General features: G+C 41.6%; 1 long non-coding RNA gene across 30 annotated transcripts in view; it reads right to left on the reverse strand.

The window, feature by feature from the left end:
- LOC103349250 (uncharacterized) overlaps nt 1–24,605 on the reverse strand; it is a 603,064-nt gene that overhangs the window by 133,039 nt on the left and 445,420 nt on the right. For 24 of the 30 annotated variants that reach the window (XR_016214688.1, XR_016214696.1, XR_016214713.1 and 21 more), the window contains one exon: nt 824–19,753. This is a non-coding gene — a long non-coding RNA (uncharacterized LOC103349250). Of the gene's footprint in view, nt 1–823; nt 19,754–24,605 lie in introns of those variants that run through there. The other 6 variants (XR_016214679.1, XR_016214701.1, XR_016214703.1 and 3 more) reach the window with 2 other exon arrangements.

Raw genomic sequence — 24,605 nt, forward strand, 5'->3', positions numbered from 1 at the left:
TAATGTAATCAGATAAGTGAGCTTGGTGTTCAAGAGAAGGAAGGAAATTTTGAGCACAGGGTATTTAAACAAAGTTTGGAATCCAAAAAGAAAGTTGAATTGCTCAGTAAGTAGGCTGGGTAATTGTTGCAAGTGAGCCTACACTACTTAGTTTATTCTCATTCGTCAAAATTTTTCAGTATTTACTGGTAACCTGTGACATCAAGAGCTGAGTAGAGTGTAGATGTCTCTGCCCCTGTATGTAATTTTTCTACCATATATGTCATTAGTGAGAGAAGGCTCAGACCACTTTCTTTTTTTTTTAACTTTTATTTAATGAATATAAATTTCCAAAGTACAGCTTATGGGTTACAATGGCTTCCCCCCCATAACGTCCCTCCCACCCGCAACCCTCCCCTTTCCCAATCCCTCTCCCCTTCCATTCACATCAAGATTCATTTTCGATTCTCTTTATATACAGAAGATCAGTTTAGCATACATTAAGTAAAGATTTCAACAGTTTGCTCCCACACAGAAACATAAAGTGAAAAATACTGTTTAAGTACTAGTTATAGCATTAGATCTCAATGTACAGCACACTAAGGACAAAGATCCTACATGAGGAGTAAGTGCATAGTGACTCCTGTTGTTGACTTAACAAATTGACACTCTTGTTTATGGCATCAGTAATCACCCTAGGCTCTTGTCATGAGCTGCCAAGGCTATGGAAGCCCCCTGAGTTCACTGACTCTGATAATTTTTAGACAAGGCCATGGTCAAAGTGGAAGTTCTCTCCTCCCTTCAGAGAAAGGTACCTCCTTCTTTGATGACCCATTCTTTCCACTGGGATCTCACTCATGGAGATCTTTCATTTAGGTTTTTTTTTCCCCCAGAGTGTCTTGGCTTTCCATGCCTGAAATACTCTCATGGGCATTTCAGCCGGATCCGCATGCCTTAAGGGCTGATTATGAGGCCAGAGTGCTGTTAGGACATTTGCCATTCTATGGGTCTGCTGTGTATCTCACTTCCCATGTTGGATCATTCTCTCTCTTTTTGATTCTATCAGCTAGTATTTGCAGACACTATTCTTGTTTATGTGATCCCTTTGGTTCTTAGTCCTATCATTACGATCAGTTGTGAACAGAAATTGATCACTGGGACTAGTGAGATGGCATTGGTACATGCCACCTCGATGGGATTGAATTCGAATCCCCTGTTATGTTTCTAACTCTACTGTTTGAGGCAAGTCAGCTTGAGCATGGCCCAAATTGCACATCTCTTCCCTCTCTTATTCCCACTCTTATATTTAACAGCAATCACTTTTCAGTTAAGTTTCAGCACTTAAGAAGAATTGTGTATTGATTACAGTATTCAACCAAAAGTATTAAGTAGAACAAACAAAAAAAATACTAAGAGGGATAACATATTAAGCTGCTCATCAACAGTCAGGGTGAGGGCTGATCAAGTCACCGTTTCTCATAGTGTTCATTTCACTTTAACAGGTTTCCTTTTTGGTGCTCAGTTAGTTGTCACCTATGAAGGAGAACAAGTGGTATTTGTCCCTTTGGGATTGGCTTATTTCACTCAACATAATGTTTTCCAAATTCCTAACAGGGATCACTTTTCAGTTAAAATTTAAACACCTAAGAATAATTGTGTGTTAATTACAGAGTTCAACCAATGGTACTAGAACAAAAAAAAAAATACTAAAATGGATAAATTATTACATTGTACATCAACCGTGAGGTCAGACCACTTTCTGCCATGCTAGTATACATTTGTTTCTAAGTCTCTGTAATCCTTAGTTAATACGGTATTCTCTATTGTATCTGTTTATCTAACCAACACCTTATGTGAATGGATTGCTCAGAGATGCTGCTAAGAGGTAGGATTGACTACCATAGTTGCATTAGGCAGCAGAAGGCACTATGATGTGGGCCTATCTGTAACTGATGGCACTGGGTAGCAGCAGTGTTAGGCTATTGGGCTTACCTGATTCTTATGCCCCATCTTTGTAATGGTGCAAGCTCCTGTATAACATTTTTAATTGACTGCGTATCTTGAGTATCACTCACTTCATGAACAAAATTATCTCTGACATCTATTATCCTAATTAATGGATCTTGTGGTTAACTTTGGAGAGACTTGACATATTTGCTATAAAACTGCTTGAGTATGGACTCCTGATTGAGGTCTTTCAAATGCCAAACTGATTAAGATTCTTCACATTAACTCGCCTGAACCTAGATTTTAGATTACATTTCATTTACACATATATACCTATGTAGCACACGACCTATCAAAATATTTCCAAGTAAATTACATGCAGTGTAATCAATGACTGTTTTTGAGGGTTTTGTTTAGCAGAAATAAGCAAGAAGGTTACAGCTGAACTTGCAACCTTTAATATTCCTGTTCTTCCTAACCGGTCCAAATTCTCTTTTGGATAAATCACATCAACATAGAAAATGCTGTCAAATATCCCACGATAGCAGGATCTTATCTTGACGCCACATTTTCTCTGACTACTGCCTCCCTTGTTTGTTTCCCTTCACAACCTAATCACATAACTTCAGCTTACAATTTCCCATTCTTCCTTTTTTATGATAAAATAAAAAAACATTTTTAAAATTTTCAGAAGAGCGTATAAAATACACTTAAAGAGTTCCCAGGATAAAAACATATATACCAATAAGTTCGCCTTTTCAAAAGAAATACAGTGTTCTTTGTATTTTAGTGTCTTCTTTTGTGTCCTTTGCAAACAAGCCCTCCTCCCTCTCTTCTCCATTCCCCAAGTGAACATAATGGAATTTTCCATGAATCATCTCCTTCTCCCACTTTTACATTTACCATCTTTGTAGGTATTAATCTTTGGACTGGTTTTGAGAAATGAGCACAGCAACAGGCTTGACTTGAACAAAATAGTATTAACTGTTAGAGGAAGGGTTTAGAAGAAGCAAAACTCAATCCAGTATTTCTGGATTATAGTTTGGCTTCTACCTTCCTGGAAATTTGTAGGAGTCACTAGTGGAGGCACCAATAATGGGAAAGGGCAAAAGGGGGGCCAGAATCTGATGTCAGCAGAAAGAAGGTAAAGGATTTGCATAACTGTGTATATTCTGCTGGCGAGCCAACTCTGTCCTCCATTGAAGAAGTATGTCAAAGTGGAGTTGCTCTGTATGGCAAAATGTCCTCAGTTGATCTCAGCAGCAGGGATAGGGCAGTGAGCAGGAACTTGTCAGCATGTTGCCTGCACTAGCCAAGTACAGCGAAGAATCTGGGGCATTCTATTCTTAGGTCAGGGTAAGCTGGCAGCAGGTATCTTGGCAATGACAAATCTCAGGATTTCTGTTTCCATAGACACCCTGATACAGCCTGGAATCACGTCTGGTGCACGGCTGTCACCATGGAATCTTCCTTCACTGCCATCCTGGGATTCTCTTTTCATCTCTCTCCTGGGATTGTGTCTACTATGTCACGATTATTCCCACTTCTTATTTTCTAATTTAATGGAACATATTCTTCAGCAGGTTTTGAAGAGCACTTAGCTGGGAAATGCTGTTATTTGAGGTTGCACATGTCTAAACATGCTCTTCTAGCCTCTTATTCAATGGATAGCTTAGCTGAAGTTGGAATTCTAGGTTGAAAATATGCCTTGCTTCCAGTGCTCTATTGAGAATTTCCAAACTCTTCTGATTTGTGATCCTTTATGACTGACCCATTTTTTTCTTTTTTCTCTGAAAACTTGTAGAATCACATTTTGTCCTCAAGAAATGTATTCATTCTCATATTTGATATTGGGTGCTTGGTGGACCCGTTCAGTCTGGGTGCTAATATCCTTTAGGAAGTCTTGACCTATTTTGTTGATGTTTTCTGCTCTGTCCTTTTCTTTATGGGACTTACTCTTTTTTTTTTTTTTTAATTTAGACTTACTGGACTTTGTTTTAACTATTTATTTTTTTCTCTTAATTTTTTAAAACCTGTTTATGAGGCTTTTCCTTAATCTTATTTTCTAACCCTTCTACATATTTTTTTCACTTTTGTTAGCAGTTAAAAAAATTTCAACAGCATTTTGTTTTGCTTGTGCAACTAATTATCTTACCAATCTGTTTTTTTGAAGTGTACTCCTGCAAAATATCTATTTTCTCCAAGTTGATTTTTCTTTCTGTATATTTTTAATAATCTCTGCTTTCCATGTTAGAGATCTCTTCCAAACATCTTGGCTATATGCTTCTGAATAAAAATGAGAGACTGAAATGATTAGATGAACTGAGTTTTAGGGGAGGGCTCATTAACATCAAGGTTTCTTTCAGGGGATCTTGATGGGTTGTTTTTGGATGAATTCTTAATGTATCTATTTTTTTTTGCCCCATAACTTGATCACATTCCCCAAGGAAATGTCTCTCCATCACCTGCCTTAAGGAGGAGAGTCCGAAAACTTGGAGCCAAGCTGGAAGTGAGGGGTGGGGTTTCTGATTCAACATTCATTATGCATGCGGGTGTTTCATCTGCCTTGTTTTCACAGCAGTGTCCATTTTATCTACTGCAGAATACACTTCTAGACGTGTGTGTGATTAGGAGAGGGGAGGGACAGTTACCTAACAGGGTGACCAGCGGAGATAACCTAGGCCTATAACGTGCGGCACCCAGCTTTTACCCAGTCCTTTCCAATTTAGCGAACTCTTCAGTTCCAGAGTTACCTACAGAGGATGGTGATTCCAGTGCCTTCGGAAAATTCTGTGGTGTAAACTGGTCTGTGCTCAGATTTCCTCACGACCTGCATGGAATGCTGCTTTGCTTAGTCTGCTAAACAAGTTAGCATCCATCCGTCTGCTTTCAAGCTTCCAAAATTTTTGCTATTGTTTTGTACCCTGTTCTCTCCATACTTGTATGAGTTTATGACTTAAAAAAAAAAAAACTCCTTATGATAATCTCTCTGAGATTTTTGGAGGAAATGAGTTAGATGTGTGTTTTGTTCATCAACTTGAACCCAGCAATCTATGATTCTTCAATTTGCTTTGATCTGATCTGTTTCTGTTGCTCCAATAAAAGTGATCTTATTTAGGTCACTGATGACATCTGTGCTGTTGAAGTCAACATCCATTTTAGATATTAATTTCACTGGACCTCTTGATTCTGTTTGATTCCAGCAACCACACTTTGAAATCACTGTTTTGGCTTCTAGGGAATGGCTTTTTCTTGATTTTTCTCCTACTCCTTTAATGACCCTTATTTTCTGGCTTCTGTGCTTGTAGGCTATACTTTGTATCATAGAGTTGTTTGGTTGCAGTGTCTTATATGCATTTAGTTTCTCACCCTAGGTCAACAATATTCACTCCTTAGATGACTAAAATGGTAGGGACTAGATCAGGCCAAAGCCAGGAACTAAGAACTAGGTCTCCCACATGGGCAGCAGAGGCCCCAGTACATTGGCCATCACCAGCTCCTTCCACAGGCACATTAGCAGGAAGCTGGATTCAAAGTAGAGCAGCCAACACTCTGATATGGGATGCCAGTGTCTGAAAGCAGTGGCTGAATCTGCTGTGTAACAATTAGGACCCACCTCCCAAATTTTCATCCCTATCACTGATCTCTCTCCTTACTTTTCATCTTATAGTATATCTAATAATTCATTCTCCTCATTGCATAAATAATTAACTGTCTTGTTCACCTAATGTTGGGTGATCACATGACAAAGGCTCAGAAATGTTCATTGACTTAATGAATATATACACACATATATATGATAGTGACTTAGATTTTTTTATGTTTTCTTTCTTTTTTTTTTTTTTTTTGGACAGGCAGAGTTAAGACAGTGAGAGAGAGAGAAAGGTCTTCCTTCCATTGGTTCACCCCCAAAATGGCCACTACGGCCAGCGCTCTGCACCGATCCGAAGCCAGGAGCCAGTTGCTTCCTCCTGGTCTCCCATGCCAGGACAGGGCCCAAGCACTTGGGCCATCCTCCACTGCCTCTCTGGGCCACAGCAGAGAGCTGGACTGGAAGAGGAGCAACCAGGACAGAATCTGGTGCCCCGACTGGAACTAGAATCTGGGGTGCCGGCACTGCAGGCGGAGGATTAGCCAAGTGAGCCGTGGTGCTGGCCAGTGACTTAGATTTTGGCCCCATATTCTCCATTCTCCACCACATTATTCCCTTTCTCTAGAACTGATTGAGTTATGGCCTTTCCAGATCTTTGAAAACTAGCATGGATCACTGCCCTTGTTTTTTGTTTTTGTTTTCTGTACATGGCCTTAAATTTTTTTAGCTTTAGAGAATGATTCAACCACTTGGTAATACCCATTTAAAATCAGACAACTGATGAAAAAGTCATTACTTATATTAGGAGAGCTGAGTAAGTTTATTTTTAAAGTATCTATTCAATTTGTGAGAAACAAATGCTAAATTACCAGCATTTACTTTCTTGCCAAAACTTCAAAATTCAAAAAGGCATGGTGGATTTTCATTTTGTCATTCCCCATAGCCTTCCATAAAGGAGGAAGTGCATCATGAGAATGAAGCAGGCACCTAATTATGGATTGTTGCCCACTTCTGGAGTCTCCATTAACTCCTGACATCTTTATTTGTTGAAATACCATTATGGGGATCCAAGTGAAAACCAGGGGATTTCCGACAGCCTCCTGGTTTGATGTTTTCCTTTTAGTTTTTCAAGCTGCCTAAGGATGGTGAGCCAAATATCATTGAAAAGAAAACAATGATTTGCCAGGTCGTGTGATATGGAAAGCCAGTGTTGGCTGTGCAGGGAATTAATGCCTCCCACGCTGTTGAAACAGCCTTGCTTTATCATGTGTTGAAATCATATTTGAGATTCTCAGCCATGCTTCCACATCTCTAGTGGCTGAACTTGTCTCTGATGTGAGTTCAACTGGGCCTTGATTAAATCCAATTCAGTTCAAAGAGCATTTGAACCTAGATGCTAACTCAACTTTGCCAGTGCAACAGCCCATGGGAGTTCTGCCTTTTTTTTTTAAGTGATTTAAAAAGCCACAATCACAATTAGCTTGATAATGATTGATAAAACTTGGTCATTAAAGTAATCTAAGACATTTTTTCCTATATCAGTGCTTCAAAAAGTTCATGAAAATGGAATTAAAAGATAATTTTATTTAGACACGAAATGTAAAAGACTTGCATAGATTTTCCATAAAAACTTTTCACGGGCATTTTGATGATATCTCATATATTTTAAGGAGCTTCTACACAACACACACTGATCTAAGGTACTATAGCTATTTTAGCAAATAAGCAGAAGAGTTGGAGGGAAATAGAAGAGAAGCAAATGAACACACTGAAAATCCAAATACTTTTTTTAAAAAATTATTTATTTGAAAGGCAGAATGACAGTGAAGGAGAGAGGGAGAGAAGGAAGGAGAGAGAGAAAGAATCTTTGACCTGGTGTTCATTCCCCAAATGTCCTCAATGGCCGGGGCTGGTCCAGGCTGAAGCCAGGAGCCAGAAACTCCATCTGGATCTTGCACTTGGGTAGCAGATGTCCAAATACTTTAACTGTCTTCCACTGCTTTCCCAAGTGCATTAGCAAGGAGCTGAATTGGAAGCAGAGCAGCCAGGACTTGAACTGCCTCTCAAATATAGATAGGATGCTGGCATTGCAAGCAGTGGCTTAGCTTATTGTATCACAAATCTGGCCCCCAAATGCTTTTTAACAGAAGAAAATGACTGGTGTGATATGACAGAATATATCTTAGAATGAGAGTGTGTATATAGGTTCTCTAAATCAAGGTGATCTTGAAAACTTCTTTGAAGAAACATTTCAGGCTGGAATTTGGAGAATAACAAAGAGTTGGTTGTCTAAGTAAGAGTTAGTGGTCTGAAGAGTTAATTCCAGGGAACAACATTCTATGTGGGGGAAAGAAAGCCAAAATCTTGGTTACCAGAGAGCTATATAAGAGCTCAAAGATCAGCATGGCTGGGACTTAGCCTAGCGGTTAAGATGGCAGTTCAGACAGCTGAATCCCATGTCAGAGTATCTGAGTTTGATATCTGGGTTTGGCTTCTGATTCTAGTTTCCTGCTAATGAGACCCTAGGAGGCAATATGATGTCTCAGGTAATTGGATTCCTGCCTTCCACATGGGAGCCTTGGATTGTGGTCTCATCCCAGCTTCAGGACTGTCCTAGATCCAGCTGTTGTGGGCGTTTGGGGGAGTAAATTAGTAGATGGGGGAGTTCTCTCTCTTTCTCTCTCTCTCTCTTTCTGTCTCTCTCAAGCAAACAAATAAATTTTTTTATTATTTTTTTGACAGGCAGAGTGGACAGTGAGAGAGAGAGACAGAGAGAAAGGTCTTCCTTTGCCGTTGGTTCACCCTCCAATGGCTGCCGTGGCCGGCGCGCTGTGGCCGGCACACCGCGCTGATCCGATGGCAGGAGCCAGGTACTTATCCTGGTCTCCCATGGGTGCAGGGCCCAAGTGCTTGGGCCATCCTCCACTGCACTCCCTGGCCACAGCAGAGAGCTGGCCTGGAAGAGGGGCAACCGGGACAGAATCCGGCGCCCCGACCAGGACTAGAACCTGGTGTGCTGGCGCCACAAGGCAGAGGATTAGCCTAGTGAGCCACGGCGCCAGCCGAACAAATAAAATTTAAAAAAAAAAACACTTTAAAAAAACAATTTTCTTTCTCTCTGTCTTTCTCTCTCTCTCTCTCACTGTCCACTCTGCCTGTAAAACACACACACACACACACACACTTTAAAAAAGACCAGTATGGCAGTATGACTGAGTGTAAGATGGCATTTATGTTAATGTTAGAGAGATGAGTGGATCTATTACATCATTTGAAACAGTGGACCTGAATATTCCACTGGAAGTCACCAAACATTTCATAGGACCCACAAATCTGAAATGCTTTTCAGAACCATACCCAAGATTGCTTTTTTTTTTTTAATGTTCAGTCTCTCATGAACACATAATGGAGTTTAGCAACTTTCTTTGAACACTTCATGATGTTGAGGTTTCAGGGCCACCAATTCATCTAGAATCTGGGTTCAGACAGATCCCCGTGAAAAGAAGTGATCCATGAGCCATGCAAGTCGATAAGAAGAATTTTGGGTAATATTTTTAATGAAGAAGCCAACAGCTAAAGATGGTTAATGTGAGAGTGTCAAACCCCTGGGAGGTATAGAAACAAGGGAACTTGAGAGCCACTCACAGGCCCTTTGTCATGGACCTCATCAGAACTCATGAGAAGTTGGGAGGCAGAGCAGATTGCATTGCAAACCTGCTTTGTGATGCAGGCCTGCAGGAGCAAAGAGCAACCTCTGTGGCAAAGGCATGAAGCCCTACCGAAGCCCTTCAATTGGTACCATCGGGCAAGAATATACTATAAATGTGATTAATATGTTAACAGTTCTGAAAGAAAAATATGCAACATGTAATATCAGATGAGGAACTTTAGCAGAGAGATGGAAATTATAAGAAACAATCATGTGGAAATGCTAAAAATGAGAAATAGATTTAAAAAGGCCTTTGACAAGCTTGTCAGTGAACCGAATATAGCAGAGGAAACAATCAGCGAAATGAAAGATAGGCAATAGAAACCACTCAGTCTGAAATACAACGGTGAAAAATAACAATAATTTTAAAACTGAGCATCCAAGGGTCATAGAATGATATCAAACCATCTGACATACCATTTGATTGGAACCTGAGCAAGAGAAGAGGTAAAGGTTATAGCAGAGGGGCCGGCACTACGGTGAAGCAGGTAAAGACGCTGCCTGCAGTGCCAACAACCCATATGGGAACCGGTTCGAGTCCCGGCTGCTCCACTTTCAATCCAGCTCGCTGTGGCCTTGGAAAGCAGTAGAGGATGGCCCAAGTGCTTGGACCCCTGCACCCACATGGGAGACCTGCAGGAAGCTCCTGGCTTCTGGCTTTGGCCTTGCCTAGCCCTGGCCATTGTGGCCATTTAGGGAGTGAACTAGTGAATGGAAGATTCTCTCTTTCTGTTTGTCCCTCTCTCTTTGTAATTCTGGCTTATAATAAATAAAATAAACCTTAAAAGAAATTCACTACCATAGTACCTGTTCTGCAAAAAATGTTAGAGGAAGTTCTTCAGACATAGGAATTTAATACTAGATAAAAATTTGGATAAACATGAAGGAATTAAATGCCCTGGAAATGGCATTACTGAAGCTAAATGCTTATTCTATTTTTCTCATTTTAAATTGCTCTAAAAGATAACTGTCTAAAGCAAGTATTAATGTATTGTGTGTTCATAGCATACATATGAGTAAAATGTATAAAACAGTAGCCAAAAGGAGAAAGAGGGACTTGAAGAATCTTATTTTGAGTTACTTGCATTCCATATGAAGCATTATTTGAAGGCAGACTAAGATATTAAGCATTTATATTTAAACTATAGAACAACCACCAAAAAAAAAAAACCATTCTGGAAGAATAACATATCTCAGCTTTAATTCCTAATATGGTAAGTGTCAATGGACATAACCCAGCTTTTTGTGTTCCTCAGTGATATCTAGGCATATAGGGAGTCCTGGGACCAAAAAGCTTTGTTGATCAAGAATGTTGAAAGGCTTGGTAAACAATTTTCATTTTATTTTGAATGTGAGTAGAATCCCTTTGGATGTTTTAAGCAACAGGATAAGATAACCAGATTCTCATTATAAACAGATTTGCAGCATGCATTACAGGGAGCTAGAATGGGCATGAAAGACCCCGGAGGGTACCATAGTCATCCAGGCCGCATGTGGCCATGGCATGGACCAAAGCAGTATCAGTGCAGAGTAGTGGATGAATTGGAATGATTCTTAGATGTTGAATGGATTACATTTTTTGGAAACTCAAGAATAAGGGAAAAGGTTAATCCAGGGTAACACATAGATTTTTAATCAACCTATTGACAAAACTTTATCTTTTCAAAGTGTAGATGAGTATAAGAAAAATAACAAGGAAACTGCAGAAAGTTTGTGGAAAAATGGAATGAAAAGATGCTTATTTTGGTAAAAAGAAATTTTTAATTCATTTTTTGATAGTACATGTTTTCCATAAACTTTTTTTTTTTTTTTTTTTTTTTTTTTGACAGGCAGAGTGGACAGTGAGAGAGAGAGACAGAGAGAGAAAGGTCTTCCTTTGCCGTTGGTTCACCCTCCAATGGCCGCCGCTGCAGCCGGCGCACCGCGCTGATCCTGGCAGGAGCCAGGAGCCAGGTGCTTTTCCTGGTCTCCCATGGGGTGCAGGGCCCAAGCACCTGGGCCATCCTCCACTGCACTCCCTGGCCATAGCAGAGAGCTGGCCTGGAAGAGGGGCAACCGGGACAGAATCCGGCGCCCCAACCGGGACTAGAACCCGGTGTGCCGGCGCCGCTAGGTGGAGGATTAGCCTATTGAGCCACGGCGCCGGCTTCCATAAACTTTTTGAAAACTCCTTGTATGTACCCTGTGAGGAGTATATATAGAATATTTTTATCATTCTTAAACCGTTCTTTAAATCCCAATTCTATTTTTTTTTCTTTAGCCACTCAAAGAATAACAGTGCAAACTTCTAAGGTTTGTCCACTAAGGGAGGACATGTTTAGAAGGTGCAGGGAATGGGAACTGAGAGTTCTGGCGCTAGATTAGGAGACCGATTCCAGTGGTCATGCTTACATCCTCTAAGAAGACTCCCGTATTCTTTCCTTGCTCCTCTCCAGCTGGAGGAGGGCCCAGCTCTGCCCTGAGTAGCACTGCACTCCCTTCTGACATAAACCTACACCCACTGCCCTGTGACTGCCCTTTCGTCTCCAAATACCATCAGCTTTGAAGAACAGTCCCTGTGTGTTCCTGCACTGTGTCTGACACATAATGACCATTCCGTAAAAGCATGTGAATGAGTCTAAATTTGCTGGGTTTCTCTAAACTAGTAAGACACCATTCTTCATACCTAACGGGAATGCACACCAATCCACCACTACCCACCCAGTCACACGGGGACTGTCAGTGACTATTTCATGGGTAGAGACAGAGCTTCCTTATTGGAACTCTGGCTTTAAGGAGTAACACATTGTTTGTGTAAGCTGGCTGCCCAGGCTGAAAAGGCATCTAGGATTAGAGTCATGATAACTGATAACAGGGACTCTGGTCTCTTGGCCTCTGGCTGCAGACACAAGATGTCCAAGCAACCTTCAAAACATGTTCCTTCCGTATTTTCAGTAAGGTACTGACTGCCATTCCGAAGTGTCTTCTTCCAAGAGAGCGATAATGAGGCTCAGATTCTGCCTCACATTTTAAAAACTGAGGTATAGTATACAGAAATAAAGTTCAAAGTGAATTTTTGTGTATATATTCACCCAAGAAATATCACCCAAATCAAGACAATGGACATTTCCTGTAGCCCAGAATCTAGGAATAAACTAGAAGCAAGGAGAGGGAAATTGAGTAATTATTCTGAATTAATGAAAATAGACTGAAATTTAGGGAATTATATCTCAAATTATTTTCATTTCCATCTATTATCTAAGGAAAGCAATTTAAATGCCATCTGTGTGCTATATGAAGCAGTATAATATTATCTAAAGGTAGATTGGTTAATTAAAAATGTATATTGTAAACCCTAAGGCGAGCACTGAAAATTAAAGAGGTATAAAAATTTAGGTAATATGTGATTGCCTATATATATCTGTCACATTTCTTGCTCTTTTGCATGGGGATATATTCAAAACCTTAAAAACATTTTTAACTTTTCCCTCTGAAGTCTTATTTTATTTATACATTCATTTGCTTCTCATCTAGTTGTATGAGAGGGAGCAGAAAGAAAAAAATCCACATAGATTCAGGAGAATAATTGAGATGTCCAAGTTAGTGGGGTCTGCGCCAGAAGGATCAGGGAGGTAATAATAATGAGGTCCATTCTGCATTTCTTTTCCTGGTGAGCTGCATTTCAGAAAGTTGGTGACAGTGCTCAGGGGTAAGAGGACCACGCTGTTCCTGGGAGCATCTTACAGAGTCACTCAATGATCTGAAATACATCAACACTCAGAGATAGGAAGCAAGACACATGAAAATGATGTCCACCTGCGTTCCATCTAAAATCAGATATACTGGAATAGTTGTGAAGGCATAGCCCATTTCTCTAGGAGAGCACAGTGCGTGAGACAGGCACACATTGCCTAAATGACATTCTTCCAATGATAACAGTGACAATACCTTGCATTTGTAAGTCACTGTTAACTTGTCAGTGCCTTTTACCTGTATTAACTCATGTATGGCCATTTCATAGGCCGCCTAAGTTGCATGAAGATGCTGGATCTCAAACATCAATGAAATTGCAATTAATTTTGAAGTACACTGTCATTATAAGTTGCTCCGGGTATACCCCTAAGAACGTGTCCTCTGTAACAAGAACAGTGTGTGCCTTTAAACCACTGTTGTGAACAGGCTGGCAGTTGATAGATGACTGTAAGAATTAAGCACTTTTCCAAGTTCCTCCCAGGAATCATTTGCACATTTTTCAGATCTGGAGAGTACAGAATTGTTTTTAATTTGGAGCCAAGAACTTTGTCTTTTCAGCTGATTCCTTTTCTTGTTTTTACCTGTATCCCCTTAAGCTGAAATTGTAAGGAGAGTGATTAAAATCAAACAGATTCCTTCTTTCTGGGGCCGTGGAGAGAACATCCTATAAGGGGGAGGAGGCACTGATAGAAGGAGCAGCAGAGTCTAAGGAACACCTCCCATGGGGAGATGAACCCAGGCGTTTGGTGTGGCAGGGGTATTGCTTGAGAGTTTGACGAAGTCGCAGAGAGGTTTATGTGTTCTAATTCAGAAAACATGGATCAAGGAAGAAAAGACTTAAAATGTTGCCAAGCCTGCCTAGTGGTGCTTACAGTGAATAAGCTGAGTACAAGGGCCACATTAGTGGGATGGTTCAGTTACTGTGATAGGGTTTTGGAGCTTAAGTTTAATTGGAGACTGAATTCTAAATTCAAAGTGTTCATGGAAAGTTCAATTAGAAATAGATTTATTTTGGTGGAAAAACCTTTGAAATCCATGCATGTGAAGGGTCTTCACAAAGTTCATGGAAATGTATATTATAAAAATGTTATGTGTGGTTTTCCCATTTTTTTTTTTGCACCCAAATAAACTTCTCTTTTAATTCCATTTTTTTCATGAACTGTTAAAAGTAATCTTACCTATTGGGCTCCTAACCCAATGACTAGAGTTGCAGTCTAAACCTCTCTAGACCTCAAGGCTTTCCCAACAAAATAGGGATATATCAGAAAGCTCAGCAAAGAAAGTCGGAAAGTGGACGTGTCTGTGTTTGAACCAAGGCAGATGACTCCAAAGCCCGCTTAATGTCTTGATCGGGGTCAACATCAAGCCAAAGTATTTACTTTTTGATGGAGATCCCAATGTCCAAGTTGCACTAAATTGTCCTGTTGATGCCTAGTGGTATTATTATTATCCTTGTTATAAATGCAGAGACTTACTGGCGCCACGGCTCAATAGGCTAATCCTCCGCCTGCGGCGCCAGCACACGGGGTTCTAGTCCTGGTCGGGGCGCCGGATTCTGTCCCGGTTGCCCCTCTTCTAGGCCAGCTCTCTGCTGTGGCCCGGGAGTGCAGTGGAGGATGGCCCAAGTCCTTGGGCCCTGCACCCCTTGGGAGACCAGGATAAGCACCTGGCTCCTGCTTTCGGATCAGCGCGGTGTGCCAGCCGCAGCGCGCCAGCCACAGCAGCCATTGGAGGGTGAACCAACGGCAAAGGAAGACCTTTCTCTCTGTCTCTCTCTCTCACTGTCCACTCTGCCTGTCAAAAAAAAAAAAAAAAAAAAAAAAAAGAGAGAGAGAGAAATGCAGACACTTAAAAAATATGTACTTATTTGAAAAGTTTAGTATTGGAGAGAGAAAGAAAAAGAGAGAGAGAGAGGCATTCCTTTTACAAGTTCACTCCCCAAATGGCTGCAACAGCCAGGGCTAGGCCAGGCTGAAGCCAGGAGCCTGAAACTCCATTCAGGTCTCCCATGTGGGTGACAGGGTCCCAAGCACTCTCTTCCCAGGTGTAGAAGCAGCCAAGACTCTAGTACTCTCACATGTGATGGCAGCATTGCAAGTGCCCTGTTTCACTCCCCAAATTTTCCTGACTTTGTTTGGATGATGAATTTGGTCATGGTGTCCCTAGTCTCTGACTACTCTTTTCCATCATCTCATTAGGCTTCGTGTTTCCATTTATTAGCATGCCCTCAGTTCCCATGGCCTTATGATGCCCTGAGCTTCCTCCATATCCCTGTTTTGGAATCATTTAAGACGAGGTGGCTACAAATGGTAGCAGACATGGATAAGCTTAGCAGCTGCCCTGGATACCCTCTGTTCACTGTGACACCCATCATTCATCTTTGCCCGCTCTGATTCTGTGCCTTGATTCCCACTACTCACATCATTGTTACCTCTTGGATGTGACCTCTTTGGATATGACTGCCAACGTTGAGTCCCAAGCTTGGTGCAAGCATAGTCCCCTGATTCCAGAAAATGCCTTGCTTTAGTTTTGGAGCATCCTGTCATGGCTGTGGGATTTTGTGTATGTGGGGAGCTGGTGATCATAAATCATGACAAGCAGTCTTCCCATCAGTGCCCCTTTCTATAAAAAGTCTACAGCCCAGCAGGAGGAAAGATAGCACTGAATTCCTACAGTTTCTTGGGTGAAATAATTTTGCTTCAAAATTATTATTTTACAAAATGTTCCATATAATTGTGCATGTGTCTATAAGTAGATTATGAAGGAATTACCTTTGATGTTACAGAGAAAATGAATGAACTGGATGTTGTAACAATGAGTTGGTCCGTTTTAGCTGATTAAAGGGGGTAGAACTCCAGCACTTTGCTCCTGAACACATAATAAACATCCGATAAATTTCACTAACATCTAATGATTGCCATGATAACTCTCTCAGTTACAATCTAAGCATTAACTTTACCCTGTCTCTTTCCCAGGATGCAGTGTGGTGTGGCAGTAGCCTCTTTGTCATTGTTCCTGCCCTTGACTGAGTGAACCTGTTCCACCTCTGCACAGGGCCCTGAGGCTAAAGGTCTGTGGCAGGGAGCTGAAACCTTTCCTTGAAATCAGCTTCAGATCTTTTTGTCTCTTAATTCTTTTAATGAACTGTAGACTGGCTTTACCAAGATGATCCAACTGATTTTACCAGCATCATTGTTATTACTATTTGAAAAGCAAAGAGAGAGACAGAGGTCCTGTGCACTCATTCACTCCCCAGATGTCCACAAAGGCTAGGTCGAGGCCTGGGGCGGGAGCTGGGAGCTGGGAAGTCAGTCCAGGTTTCCCATATGGGTGGAGGAGTGCAGTTACTTGAGCCATCAGTGCTGCCTCCAGGATCTGCACTGGCAGGAAGCTGGAGTCTAGAGCTGAGATGGGAATCAAATCCTGGCTCTCTGAGGTAGGTTGTCAGCATCCTAACTGGTAGGCAAACAGCCGCTCTTTCAGCTTCAGATCTTGAGGTCGAGAACCCTTCGTTGTTTTTTGACTCTGCAGACCCAATATTAGCAAATTATTACCAGTTCATGGGGATTATTTCAATGAAAAATAAGTGCCAGATAGTGGGCACACAATCAATACCTTCATTTTTCTCTTTACTCCTGATTAAATTTGAGGGGTTCTCTTTGAAACAAGTTGTAATAGGCATCTGATCAATTTCACTAACTTCTGGACTGGCGCTGCGGCTCACTAGACTAATCCTCTGCCTGCGGCGCTGGTACCCCGGGTTCTAGTCCCAGTCGGGGCACTAGATTCTGTCCCGGTTGCTCCTCTTCCAGTCCAACTCTCTGGTGTGGCCCGAGAAGACAGTGGAGGATGGCCCAAGTGCTTGGGCCCTGCACCCGCGTGGGAGACCAGGAGGAAGCACCTGGCTCCTGGCTTTGGATCGGCGCAGCACGCCGGCCTTAGCGGCCATTTGGGGGGTGAACCAACCGAAGGAAGACCTTTCTCTCTGTTTCTCTCTCTCACTGTCTCACTCTGCCTGTCAATAAAAAATAAAAAAAAAGTTCACTACCTTCTAAAGATTGCCATAATAACTCTTTCTCTCAGTTATAATCTAAGCATTACCTTTACCCTGTGATGTAAATTCTCTGATAAATTCAGGTGAATGAATGGTTCAAGATCACATCACTAGCCAATGGCAAAATCCAACCTTCTGAAAAACTCTGCCTTTCTCTTCACTTCTTTACAACACAAAACCAAAGCAGCCAAAGAAAAGAGGTGGAAATTATGGTGTGTGGAAAAGAATATTTCTTTAGACAGCTTGTTCAAAAAGTGGATCCCGTGTTGAATTTAAATGAATGTTCTGGCCTTCATTTACATTCAGGCTATTCAACATGTGGAAATGAAACAGCAAGCAGAGAGTGTGACCGTCACCTCCCTGTGTTCATCTAACGCACCCAGACAGCTCTCAGGGTGTACACACAGAGAAATGGGCAAGTGTAAATCTCACATCTACTTGGTGGCACACGTAAACATCCAACCTCCTCAGCTTCATTTGCTTTATTACTAAAAGGGGCCTCTCCTTGTGTCTTTTCATTGTCCAGTTTTTAGAATTTAGATTAAATTACTTCCTATTTTTTGGAAGTGTCAGAACACCCAGGAGAACAGGATAATACTAAGGTTAGCAAGAAATGTGTTTGATACCAATCGACTTCCCTAATGTAAACATTTAGAAGAGAGTAAAATGAAGTGGGAAAAAAATTCAACATAGAATCCTTTTACCCAAAGGTCACAGAGTTTTAAGTCACAGAACTCCCTTTGTATCAGAACCTAGGTATGTTTTGAGTGTGCCTTCCTTACCTACCTTGAACTTTTTCATTTCTGTCTTAATTAGGGATGTCTGATTTTTTAAAAAGAAAAGTCTCATGTTTGCTTAAGTAAAGATGGAGGTAATATAAGGATATGGCAAGCAGCATAGAGTTGCATTTCAGAATGAGTATTGAAGGAGCTGGCACTGCGACACAGAGGGTTAAAGCCCTAGTCTTCAGTGCTGGCACCCCATATGGCTGCTGGTTTGAGTCCCAGCTGTTCCACTTCCCATCCAGCTCTCTGCTATGGCCTGGGAAAGCAGTAGAAGGTGGCCCAGGTCCTTGGGCCCCTGAACCCACATGAAAGGCCTGGACAAAGCTGCAGGCTCTGGGCTTCGGATCAGTGCAGCTGCAGCTGTCTAGGAAATGAACCAGCAGATGGAAGACCTCTCTCACTTGCTCTCTCTTCTCTCTCTCTCTCTTTCTCTCTCTCTGCCTCTGTCTCTCTGTAACTCTGCCTTTCAAATAAATAAATAAATCTTAAAAAATAATGAATTTTGAGAGGCAGATGATCTGCCCGGCTCTTGAGACACTGTTTAAAGTACCCACTCCCCACATCAGAGTAGGTTGGAGTTTTGCATCCAGCTTCTGACTTCACCTTTCTGCCAAAGTATACCCTGCAAGTCCCTAGTGATGACTCAAGGCGTTGGGTTCCTGCTACCCACATGTAAGAATTGAATTGAGTTACCAGCTATGTACTTCAGCTGAGTCCAGCCCTGGCCAGCAGATGGGAGCTCTGTTGCTGTCTCTGTCTGTCTGTCTGATACTATCAGTTCTTGGAATAAGAAAGAACTGAGTTTTAATCCTATCAATACTAGTTACCAACTGTGAGGCTTTATACAAGCAAATCCAGTCCTCCATTTTGTCATCTGTAAAGTGGGAATAGCAGTTGTTACTTTATAGAGCTGTTTGAGAATGAAATGAAACAACATTTGCACAATGCCTTGAATGTGTGCTAAGTAATGTTGACCATTGTTTATTTATTGGATGGTGAGTTTGGATATGGGATCTTCATGGAGACAGAAGCTGAGAAGTTGATAGGAATAAAGAACACTTCCTTCTCTCTAGGGCCACACATCCAGTAATTTATTGATTTTTTTTTTTTTTTTTTTTTTTGCCTCCTTCATGGTTTTCTACCTTCACTTTTGGTTTTCTCTCTCTCAGCTGACTTCCTTATTTTCTCTCCCTGTCTTTTGCCTGATATGTTCTATTCAGACCACTTGTCATAAATCTACCTGACTTTGGGGCATCCATCAACACTTGCCTACAGATTCTGAATCCCTTAGTTCAAACTAAGTTCACTACAGACACTCTGCTCTGTTGCTTGCCAACCCAAGAGTTGACGCCTGGATTAAATTATATTCAGCCTAGTGGTGGGTTGTCCCCTTCCAAGGTCAAAGAAGTATCACTATCCAACCTGACATTGAGAACCAAAGTGCTTTCTTGTGGCAGCTCAGGGCTTCTGGCCTATAGATTCAAAGCCTTGATGGGAAGTTTTCTTGTCTAAAATTCAAAAGATGGCTCACTTCGTACTTCTGGACCTGTGGTAAGGTTTACAGACCTTTCAAAGGGACATTCCGAAAGCTTCTGGATGGGCAAAGATAATTGTGTCAAAAGAAAAACAGCTTTTTCTGTATTTGCAGAAGAGACTAAAATTAAACAAATAGCGCAGATGAGACTTGTGTGTAATTAGAACTGGGTTATTGCAGGGTTTGACTCACCACCCGGGAGTCCGAGTGTCTTCTGCGTCCAGCCTCCTCCAGTGCTTTACTGGGTCGAGTGCTGTCCTCCCTCCACTGCTTCCGTGTTTCCCTTTCATCGCACTGGAGTCCTTTTCTCCAGCTTTATGTGGCGTGTCTCCATCCTTGTCCTTTATAACTACTCCATTGCTTTAAGGTGGTTTAATTCTTTTACTTTGGGTTACAGTATCTCTTTTATTTCATTTTTTGCCTAAGAGAAAAATAAGAATATGACAGATTCTTACATTGCTTTCTTTCCTTTTGCTTATTTCTGGGAACAATCCTTTTAGCATTTCTGGTTAAAAGAACTCATTAAAGTCAGTTTCAAAAGCACAGTATTAATCTCTTGCTGTTTATGTGTAAGCTCTTAGAGCCAGCTTTCCGAATGTTTAAATACATGGTCAGAGGCTGTGGTTTACCTCCCCACTTTGTTTAGGAACACCAGACTCGAACAGCAGGGCTTTTTCTCTTTAACCTTAGTGCATAACCATGGAGTTTCTTCCCTGAATCAGATTTGCATTGGGTCCTGAGGTTGCAAAGTCACCCAGTAACTAACTCACTCTGGAAAATTCTAACTTGCTCTCAGTCAGAAAGAATTAGGTATGGTTATAATGATGCCAGCAATTTTATTGTCATTAAAACATCAGCAGAAGCTGATCAGCAGTATTGATCATTGATTTGTTCCACAGGGGTCTGCCCAGCCCCTCCTAAGAACTAGAATGAAAAAGAGGTAACAAGGTACAAGAGAGACACATCTTGGCAGCTGTGTAGTGGAGAGTAAAATAATAAATGGATCCATTGCACAATTGTTTGTGTTTCCCTGTGTAATTATGGAGTAACTATGTAACTATGCTAAGGATTATGAGAAATGTTTACACATTGATTTTATCCTTAGAAGGGGAAAAGCACAGACTATAAGAGTTTTGAATTTTTTCTATTTGCTTATAACGCTAAATGAGTTTCCATCTTCTTTGGGAAATTCAGTTTAGGCCCACTGTGCATTTACTTATTCATATATATGACAGGAACTTTCTGAGCTTCTCTTGTGAATTGGGTCTGTGCTCTGCTGTAAATGCAACGATGCAAAATAAAAGATGCTGGTCAGCACTGTGTCAGGTGTTGGGCCAGCAATCATGTCACATACACAAACACATGCATATATGTATATATATATATATGTAAAATTCTTTTGCATGTAAAAGGACAGAGGAAGAAAATGAAACACACACACAGAGAGAGAGAGAGAGAGAGAGAGAGAGAGAGAGAGAGAGAGAAACACACTCCATCTCCTGGTTCACTCCCCAAATGCCTGGAATGGTTAGCACTGAGACAGGTCAAACCCAGGAGCGAGGAATTCAATCTGGGTCATCCCGATGTGGGTATCAGGAACCCAATTACTTGAGCCATCATTACTCCCTCCCAAAGTCTGCGTTAGCAGGAAGATGGGAATAGGAGCTGGAGCTATGACTCGAACCCAGACACTTTGATGTTGAAGTTCAATGCTTTGAAGGAAAAGTAAAAGGAGCTGTGAGAGAATCGCTGGAGACCTAATTTACTCTATGGCTTTACAATATACAGGAGAGTAGAATTGCATGGACCAGGGTTTGGACAGTCCTCCATAGCCGTTCTGCCTACAGTGCTTACTAGCTTCATGACCTTGGGAAAGTGACATTACATCTGTAAGCCCCATCTGTGAAATGGACACTTGAATAAATACTTCCTATTTTAGTGTTTTATTACAAGGACCAAACACACTCTCAGACATAGCATAAGTGCTTTAAAAAGAATCCTTTACCTCTAACAAAGCAAAGAGAACTAGGAAGTATGTATGGAACAAGAAGTAGGAAAATAGGCATTATCTGCAGTCATCTATGATCACACATCCCAGTGCAGCTCAAGGCTAAGAGTAGTATATTTGCAAAGAGTCCTAAATATTGGCTATTTCCAAATCTTCCTTTGTTCTGAAGCTCCGTATCCCTGTTTTGAATGCTCTGGCTCTGCTACCTTTCAGTTATGCAGCAGCGAGGGCTCTGTGTGGGCCTGGCATGAGTCTGCCCGGGGTTGTGTTTTACATGCATTTCTGCAGTTATTTGCTCATTATCCATCTTGGTCCCTGACATGCCTTGAAATGCAAGCTTCACCTCAGTCAGGACTCCCTCCATGTTCTCCTTCCTAAAGCTGGAGGCAAAATAATTGCCCTTAAAGTGTGTTAGGGCTTCAGGAAGGTGACAGAGTGGTCAGCATGAGACCCAAAGGCCCTGTCGGTACACTTAACACACAACTAGACAGCAGGATGGCCAGGTATCACCAGGGTTCTTCCTGGGGTCACATCTTTTGGACCCCAAGTGAGTTTTTTGCAAAACAGGAGAAAAGGCAAGGCAGCTTCTTTGTCCATCAGTTTCTTCCTAGCCCCATATCGGACCTCTTAGTACAGATGATTTAAGATGATTTAAGAAATAAATAGATGCACATTTCTGTTATATTCCTTTAAGTATTATTGTGTATCACATTATTGTTAACAACAGTGGTAGCAACAGTCAAGCTTTTAAAGGGACCTTTAGATAGAAAGAAGCACGGCAAGGAGTATGCTGGCATATCCTTTTTTTTTTTTTTTTTTTTTTTGTCATTACAGCATTGGTATAGGGAAGGAACTATTGGTACCTACCATTCGGGGTTGAGAAAGCTGACACACTCAGAGAGATTGTCCCTTGTGGTTTTTTTTTTTTTTTTTTTTTTTTTTTTTTTTTTTTTTTTTTACAGGCAGAGTGGACAGTGAGAGAGACGGAGAGAAAGGTCTTCCTTTGCTGTTGGTTCACCCTCCAATGGCCGCTGCGGCTGGCGCACTGCAGCCGGCACACCACGTTGATCCAAAGCCAGGAGCCAGGTGCTTCTCCTGGTCTCCCATGCAGGTGCAGGACCCAAGGACTTGGGCTATCCTCCACTGCACTTGTGGGCCACAGCAGAGAGCTGGCCTGGAAGAGGGGCAACCGGGACAGAATCCGGTGCCCCGACCGGGACCAGAACCTGGTGTGCTGGCGCTGCAGGCAGAGGATTAGCCTACTGAGCCGCAGCACCAGCCAGATTATCCCTTGTTTAAGGCCATCCAGCTCATCAATGGCAGTTTGGCTTATAGCATAGGTTTTCCTGCTGTAGAGTTGGTTGGAACTTGGATAATGAGGTTATGCTCATAGATGTTTATAGTGAGTCATTCACTCACTCAACTCTGATTTACTGAGTGTTATTTATGAGACAGAGTTCTTGGCCCTGGTGACACAGCAGCCAGAAACAGGCCAACTTCCTACTTTTAGGAAACTTGTATTGTAGTGGAAGGTGACAGAAAATAGATAAAATAAGTCAATTTTATAGTGGAAAGTGATAAATGCTAGTGAGAGAAATCGAATAGGAGGGACATACTTTTTCTAAATATTTATTTGGTTTACTCCCAAATGGCCACAACATCCAGATCTGGGCCAACTAGAAGCTAGGAGCCAGGAGCTCCCTCCTGGTCTCCCACCTGGATGGCAGGAGGCCATCACTCACTGTCTTCCTAGGTGCATTAGCAGGAAACTGGATCAGAAATGGAGTAGCTGGAACTTGAACTGGCACTTTGAATATGGGATTCTGGCTTTGCCCATGACAAAATAACCTACTGTGCCACAGTGTTGGCCCCAGGAGGGGGATGATTATGAGTAAGGTCAGTGAAGGTGATGTTTCATACAATCCAATCATAAAGCCTGTCATTCAGGGCTTGGTGCTGACAATGAACTTGGTACAAGTCCCTTTCCTCCTTCCTTAGGGTATCCTAGGCGGTTGTCTTACCAGCATCTCTGAGCAAGCTGTTTGTACACTGACCCTGAATGCTTAAAGACATTTGCAAAATCCTGGAATCAATGTGTTCTTTCATAACACCTCACTCTTAAGATTCACTGGGTATGGAAATAAACAAGTGCTTTGGCTTGGAAATTCTATTAAGATCCTTTTTGGTTAAGAGCTATTGCTGAAATAGTTTGGGGCTTGAATACTGTTTTTCCATCCCAAGTAGGTTTGAAAGTATGTATGATAGTAAAACAGGGCTACTAGATGAGTTTTCTATTCACTCAAAAGCCACTAGCAAATGCCCTCATGGAGAAATACCCTGGTCATGACACCCAAAGCTTCCAAGCACAACCAAAGAAAAAACCCCCAAAATGAATTGTTTGAGGCCAGACTTGCCTCATAGAATTGAATCACAACAATTATGGTAATATAGAAGACGGCAAGTGAGGTCTTACAGACACACATACACACACTCCCTCCCACACATCTACATAAGTACATGTACCTGTTTTGATTTTTGGCCTTTCCTCAACTGGAACAGCAAAGAATTTCTAAGACCAATGGAACAATGTTGAAAGTTCAGATTCTATTCATGTGAAACTTGTCAGTCAGGAAAGAACTTGGGCTTTCTACCATGTTTGAAGAAAATGATCAGATGAACAGCATAGATAAGACAGCAGGTATCAATAGCTTTTTAAAATCTAACTCTTTTAAGGTGATTAATACACACTGAGCACCAGGCCCCAGCCTATGATGAATGTGCTGCCTATGAATGGTTTTTAATCTCTTAGTAGATCCCTGGATATCTCACGGTCCTTGGCAAAGACTGTTAGTCTTTCCTTAGACTAGGAAAACTGCTACATTGCCTTAAAAAGTATACAGACTCGGGTAGATGTGCCTACTAGCTAAGATGGCTGCATCCCACATTGGAGAGCGTAGATTCAATACCTGACTCTGGTGCTGGACTCCAGCTTCCTGCCAAGGTAGATTCTGGAAAGCAGTTGTGCTGGCTCAAATAGTTGGGCTCCTGCTACCCACCTGGGAGATCTGGATTGAGCTGTGGCTACCAGCTTTTATTTGGGTTTTGTGGGCATTTGCGAAGTGAACCAGCAGTGGAAGCTCTCTCTCTCTTTCTCTGCCCCATCTCTATTTCTGTGGCATGCTCGCTTGCTCGCTCTCTCTCTCTCATACATAAATTAGAAGACTTGTAGGGAAATGGAATTAAGTATTCTTAGAATTATATCTAT

This window comes from Oryctolagus cuniculus, chromosome 10, assembly GCF_051225735.1.
Source record: "Oryctolagus cuniculus isolate XC-2025 breed Fujian yellow rabbit chromosome 10, ASM5122573v1, whole genome shotgun sequence".
In the NCBI taxonomy this organism is placed as follows: domain Eukaryota; kingdom Metazoa; phylum Chordata; class Mammalia; order Lagomorpha; family Leporidae; genus Oryctolagus; species Oryctolagus cuniculus.